Raw genomic sequence first — 7009 nt, 5'->3', positions numbered from 1 at the left:
TAATGAGTGTGGCAAGGACTTTAGTCACTCTTCACATCTTGCAAGACATCTGAGAATACATACTGGAGAGAAACCTTACAAATGTAATGAGTGTGACAAAGCTTTTAGCGTGCGTTCAAGCTTAACTTACCATCAGGTAGTCCACAGTGGAGAAAAACCTTACAGATGTAATGTGTGTGGCAAGGATTTTAGTCACTCGTCACAGCTTGCAAGACATCGGAGAATACATACTGGAGAGAAACCTTAAAAATGTAATGAGCATGGCAAAGTCTTCAGTGTGAGTTCTTGCCTAGTTTACCGTCAGGTAATCTATACTGGGGAGAGGCCTTACAAATGTAGTGGATGTGGCAAGGCTTTTAGGTATTGCCTTAAACTCAGTGTTCACCAAAATAATTCTTACTTACAAATACAGCAAATATGGAAAAATTTTTACAGTAGTGCTCACTCTTTAGTAGATACAGGAATATATACCCTATAGAGTAATCATACAAATTAAACTGTGTGGCAAAGTTTTACCCAAACATCAATGTTTGGGAAACATATTGGAGCGATATCTTTTTAATGTAACGAGTGTGGCAAAGCTTTACTCAAGGCTACCCCTTGGTGCACATCGGATAATCCATACTGGAGAGAAGCCATATAAATGTTTGTGCCAAGGTGTTCAGTCAAAAGTTTCACCTTGCAAATCATTAGAAAACTCATACTGGAGAGAAACCTTACAAATGTAATGACCATGGCAAAGTCTTTAGTCAAAATTCACACCCTGTCAGTCACCAGAGAATTCATATTGGAGAGAAGCCTTACAAGTATAATGAGTATGAAAAAGCCTTTGGTATGCACTCAAGGTTAAACAAACATCCAGTAGTCTATATTGGCCGGAGACTTTGCAAATGTAATGGATGTGACAAGACTTAGCAGGTGTTCACACCTTGGGCTTCATGAAAAATTACATAACTGGAGAGAAGCCATACATATGTATTGAATGTGGCAAGGCCTTTAGATAATGGTCAGACCTCAGGATTCACCGAATTCATTCTGGAGAGAAACCTTACAGATGCCATGTGTGGCAAAACCTTTACTTGGGGCTCACACCTCACCAATCATCAGACACTCTATACTAGTGAAAGAACAAATGTATTGCCTTAAACTCAAGGTTCACAATTCACTAGACATCAGAATATACATCTTTGAGAGAAACCACACAAAAGTAGTGTGCATACTAAGGCTTTTACCCAAAGATCAAAACTGGGACATCAGAGGATTTATATTGGAGAGCCACCTTACGAATGTAATGAATGTCATAATGCTTTTCATCAAACATCTATGCATTTGGATCAATAGAATTCATGCAGGACAGGAAGTATACAAATATATGGGACTTCGAAATACTAAAGATACAATGTGTCCTTGGGATTCGAAAGAATCCTTACAAATGTAATGAATGTGGTAAAAAATTTAAGCAGTTCTCACAACTGACCCATTCAAAATTCTGTAATAGGTATAAGTCTCTAGTTCTGAGATTAACCTGTGTTATTACATACTGCAGAATAATTATAAGTCAAACAATGTTAAAACTCACGATATGCTGTATGTCACAGGGACAGGATGTGTACAAACAGCTCTTTTTTTTTTCCTCTCTTTAATTGCCGCCCCCCTCCCCCCATACTTCCACCCCTGACTTACGAATGTTGCCATCTCCCTTTTTTTAAGAACTGGATCTCTGAAGGCAGGGTGTCTCCTCCCACGCTCTTGCAGCGCGCACCTGGGGCCTGGCGCGCCCGAGGCCTGGCACACCAGGGTATGGTCCATGGCTCCACCTGGGGCATGAACCCAGGACCTTCTGCGTGTAAAGCAGACGTGCTAACCACTATACTGTGGATCCACCCCCACAGCTCATTATTTTTAGGTTTGTAATATTTAGTTATCTGAGTTTTCTTGAAAAGACTCTTTTACTATTTATGATTCTTAACCTGAAGTTTGAGGGCTGTTGATCCTATGCCTTCCTTACAGGCCTTTCATGATGGTCTTTGGGAGAGAATTTACAGAGTAAAAGGGCTAACTTCATTGGGTATGATTCACTCATATCCATATTCTCTGGATATAGTTCATTCATATCCATATTCCCTAGATAAACAAAGACTGATTATCATATTTATTATTGTATGAATTAGCATCAGGGAAGGCAGAGAATAGTGTAAAACTATGGTATGTTATCATGGTTATTCTGGTCCCCTTCTCCAGACAGGCCACTGTAGGTCATAGAAAAGAATGCTCTACGAACTGACCATGAAACAAATGGGCCCAGACGTTAAGGGACTGAGCTTTCCATGGGAAGAGAGTGGTAGGTTACTAGGGAGCACTTACGTAGTAGAAATAATAGAGAAGAAATGGTGGTGAGTTTCTCCGTTGAGTAGCAATAGCTGTTGTATATCAAAAACTAGTGGGAAATTAGTTTTATTTTCGGAAATTGAAGAAAGAGCTGTTATCTGAGAGGGGCATTTAATCAAAAGAACCAGAACAGAATGTGCATGTGGTTGATTCACATTTAACTATTGGCATTCCTTTTGCCGTTTTATTCAGAATGTATTATGTCTTGTGTTTTAATTAATAAAATTTAATCATCCCTCATAATCCAGGACAATCTCCCCATTTTATCCACTGACCTTAATTCTCTTTTGCCATATGCCATAACATAGTTTTGAGGATCAGGGGATGGACACTTTTGGGGGTGCAGTCATTATTCTCCTTACCATAAGAGAGAATATCCCTCGATTTACCAACCAGAAACTCAGAACACAATAGTTGAGGGTAAATTTCCAAAGGAAATGGGAATTTAGGAAAGGAGATGATTTATTAGTGGCCAAAAGTGACAAAAGTCCTCAACTGATGGGGAGATCAGTCATTTCAGATGAAAGAGTTGCTGAGTGGACACAACCATAACAATCTACTACAGAGCAAAGTCACAGTCAAATCTCAGACAATTTATGTTCTCTCAATGTCTCAAGATCACTGTTATGACTACCACCATCTGAACATAGTACTAACAGGAAGTACAAGTGAAAGTGGATTTGTATTGACTTATAAAATACCCAGAGGTTTGTTTTTAATTCCTGTCCAAGTTGTTCTCTTTGTTTGTCCTTTTCTTATAAAAATGGAATGTAGAATTCATAAAAATGATTATGTGAGGGCACCAATGCATTGAAATCTTATTCTGTTGTATTTAAGAAAATAAAACATTTTAAAAAATCATTTTTTAGAACATTGGGTCATGTTTCTTCTACCAACAGTTTAATCCCACCTTCATAGGATACTTTATAACTAACAAGGTACCATTAGGCTCTCAAGGTTTAAGGAATCTATAACAATTTCCTTCCATCATGGGACCAAAGAATGAACAATTTGGTGGTTATATACTTGGAACTTGCACTTCAATTATTCTCTACACACTCTGCCCCAGGACATTTATTGGGCTGTGACAAAAATACCATAGCACTGCAGTTTCAGACTCTGATCCCTTAAAAATTCTTCTCAATCATGAATATACACCATATGGTTATGTTTCTTTATGTCCTTTTTTTGTGCCCAAATAAACCCATGTCACACGTCTTGATTTACATGAAGTAAAAACAGGACTGTAACAATGTGGAAAAATTATGAAATCAAAGAAAATTTCAGAAACAAGGAAAAAAAATCTCGAGTGCGGAGCACTCAGTGAAATAGGTGAACAAGAGATAACTTGTTACATAGAAAGCTTCTTAAGGAGAGCATGGTAGACTTCCTGCTGATAAAGAAATGGCTTGAGGGAATGGGGAATGGTGACCTATTAAGTGTGTTAGGGTGTGAACAGGGTAGGACTCGGTTGAAAGTACCCACTTACGGTTTGAATTTCTAGCTGGTATAAAAGGAGGGGGCTCTCAGGTTGTACTATCAGCTTTCTCAGATGGGCAGAACAGGGAGAGGTGGTAGTGAGGCTTAAAAGATGTCAGAAATCAAACATCAAGAAATAGAATAAGGGAAAAACATGGCGGAATGAGAGACATCCTCAGATCTCTCTCCTTGAAACAATAAGCTGAACATCTAAAACTGAACAAAAAACACCCAGACTGCACACCAGCACGTCTGAGCGTGGGATCTCCACATAAGAGCTACCACGAGTCAGAATCCCGGGTGTTGGTCTGTGGACTGGGAGAAACAAAGAAGCTGCCTCTCACAGCAGGAGCCAGTTGTAGGAGGAGGGGGAGGGGAGAAGGAGCGGCGAGTTCCCTGAACAGCCCTGCCTGAGGGTGTGTGAGCTCCACGTGGCCGGCGGCAGTTCCCAATCATCAGGGCAGAAGGCAGAGAAACAGGAATGGCAGAAAAGTGGGGTTGGCAAAAAAAAAAAAAAAAAAAACCAGTTGATTTTTACCAGCTGCAGTTGCAAAAGTGAGGCTGAGCCCCAGACTCCAACCCCCAACCCAGAGTGCCCCTTGCCCCATACCCTCTGAGATGGAACGCAGCCCCAGGGGAATCTGAGCAAACACCACCAAAACTGTCACTAACACTGACAGGAACTGAGAATGAGGGTAGTGAGCATGATTAAACATCTATAAGGAAAAAAAAGACATTATTAACACTTTATATAAAGCAGAGATCTAAGAAGCTTCGACACCACCTACTGGAAACCAAAAGAAAAACACCTTATTTGCAACAGGTTAGGAACCATTATATAATAAATCTTCTTTCTGGAAAAAAAAAAAGAACACATTTCCATTAATGCCCAGGTGGAGAAATAGTCCCTTAAACACCATGAACAACCATGGTGACAAGGCATCTCAGAAAGAGAAAAATCTCCAGAAAATAAGCTTACAGACATAGAAATATGCGACTTAGGTGACAGAGAATTCAGAATGGTACTTCTGAAAAAACTCAGTGAGATTCGAAATGAATCATATCGACAGTTTCAAGAATTGAAAAAATAACTAGATGAACAGCGTGAGTTCTTTAGCAAGGAGACTGAAACCCTCAAAAAGAACCGAATAGATCTTCTGGAGATGAAAAACACACTGCAAGAGTTGAAAAATGAAATAACAAGCTTGGGAAATACAGTTGACTAAATGGAGGAAAGGATCAATGATATTGAAAACAGAAATCTAGAAATAAATCAGAAGGAAGAAGAGAGAAACCGAAGAATGAAAAATAATGAAAGAGAAATAAAGAACTAGCTGATACCATCAGGAGAGGAAACATAAGGATAACGGGCATTATCGAAGGGGAAGAAAAGGAGCAGAGACTAGAAAGTATTTTTGGATAAATAGTTGACGAGAATTTCCCAAATCTAAGGAATTAGCTGGAGCTTGGAATTCAAGAAGTCAATAGAACACCCAATTATCTCACCTCAAAAAGGCCTTCACCAAGACACATTGTATTAAAATTATAAAAAATCAGTAACAAAGACAGAATTCTCAGGGCAGCAAGGGAAAAGATGGTAACCTATAAAAGAAAACCCATTACATTATCATCAGACTTCTCAACACAAACCTTACAAGCCAGAAAGAAGTGGAATCAAATATTCAAAGTATTAAATGAAAGGAACTACCAGCTAAGAATAATGTATCCAGCTAAGCTGTCCTTTAGATGTGAAGGAGATATAAGATCTCCTCAGACATTTAAAAATTTGATGAAATTCTCCACTACGAGGCCTGCACTACAGGAAATACTGAAGTCATCTCATCTAAAACAAAATGACAAAAAAAAAAAGAAAAAAGCAGAATTAGGAGTAAGATGACTAGCAGGCTTGTAAAAGAAGAGGAATGCAACCTTTACTAGGAACAGGGCATAATAAGCTTAAAATAAGAAGAGATTTGCTATAGCAAGATAGTAATGAATGTTTAGCATACATAGGGACAAAATGAGATAACAATGACTGAAAAGGGGAGGATTCAAAGATCCAAATTCGGGAAGGGGAATGGTGATAAGGCACACACAGAAGAAAAAGGACGGACTGTATATAAACAACTATCCTTTTCATATTCGTAATAGTAACCACAGGCCAAAGATTTAGAATGGAAGTATATAACATAAATGAAGAAGAATCAGAGGCAAAACCCACAAAAGTGAACCAAAATAAAGAAAACGGAGACATAAGGACAAGGAAGCAATGGAAACACCAGGCTACCAGAAAGCAAAAGATAAAATGACTATAGAAGGCCTCATATTTCAATAATCACCCTAAATGTAAATGGACTGAACTCACCGATAAAAAGGCACAGAGTTGCAAAATGGATCAAAAACCGAAACTCAACCATATGCTTCTTCCAGGAGACACATCTCAGCTCCAAAGACAAATATAGAGTCAAAGTGAAAGGGTGGAAAACGATATTTCAAGCAAATGGCATTCAGAGAAAAGCGAAGAGTAGCAGTAGTAATATCGGATGAAATAGACTTCAAAATCAAAAAGGTAAAGATACTGAGGGACACTTCATAATGATAAAAGGAATCATGTACTAAGAAGATATAACACTTATTAATATCTATGCTCCCAATCAGGGAGCCCCAAAATATGTAAAGCAATTACTAACAGAACTAAAGAGAGAAGCAGACCAAAACACTATCATAGTAAGGAACCTAAATACCCCACTGTTGGAGATGGACAGATCATCCAAACAGAAAATTAATAAGGAAATAACATCCTTAAATGATATATTAGGCCAGCTGGAAATAATTGACATTTACAGAGCCTTCCATCCCCAAACAGCTGCTTATATATTCTTCTCTATTGCACACTGAACATTCTCAAGGATTGACCACATACTGGGACACAGAGCCTCAACAAATACAAGAAGGTTGAAATCATACCAACCATATTCTCTGATCATAATGTTTGAAACTAGAGATCAACTGCAAAAAGAAATCAGGAACAACCACAAATACATGGAGATAAAACAATATGATACTGAAGAATAACTGGGTCAGAGAAGAAATAAACAGGGAGATCAAGAGATACATAGAAATGAATGATAATGATAGTGCC

The 7009-nt window shown here is 38.4% G+C and overlaps 1 pseudogene across 1 annotated transcript in view; it reads left to right on the top strand.

Annotated features, from left to right (window-relative positions):
• The window catches only part of LOC105308116, a 23227-nt pseudogene extending 19978 nt beyond the window's left edge, over nt 1-3249 (top strand). The window contains exon 5 of the transcript XR_002777942.1: nt 17-3249. The product of XR_002777942.1 is annotated as a zinc finger protein 160-like (transcript). The remainder of the gene's footprint in view (nt 1-16) is intronic.
• The last annotated feature ends 3760 nt before the right edge of the window (nt 3250-7009 follow it).

Source organism: Pteropus vampyrus, unplaced genomic scaffold, assembly GCF_000151845.1.
Source record: "Pteropus vampyrus isolate Shadow unplaced genomic scaffold, Pvam_2.0 Scaffold551, whole genome shotgun sequence".
Lineage (NCBI taxonomy): Eukaryota > Metazoa > Chordata > Mammalia > Chiroptera > Pteropodidae > Pteropus > Pteropus vampyrus.
The sequence above is the reverse complement of the archived record's forward strand: the minus strand, read 5'-3'. Positions and strand labels throughout refer to the sequence as shown.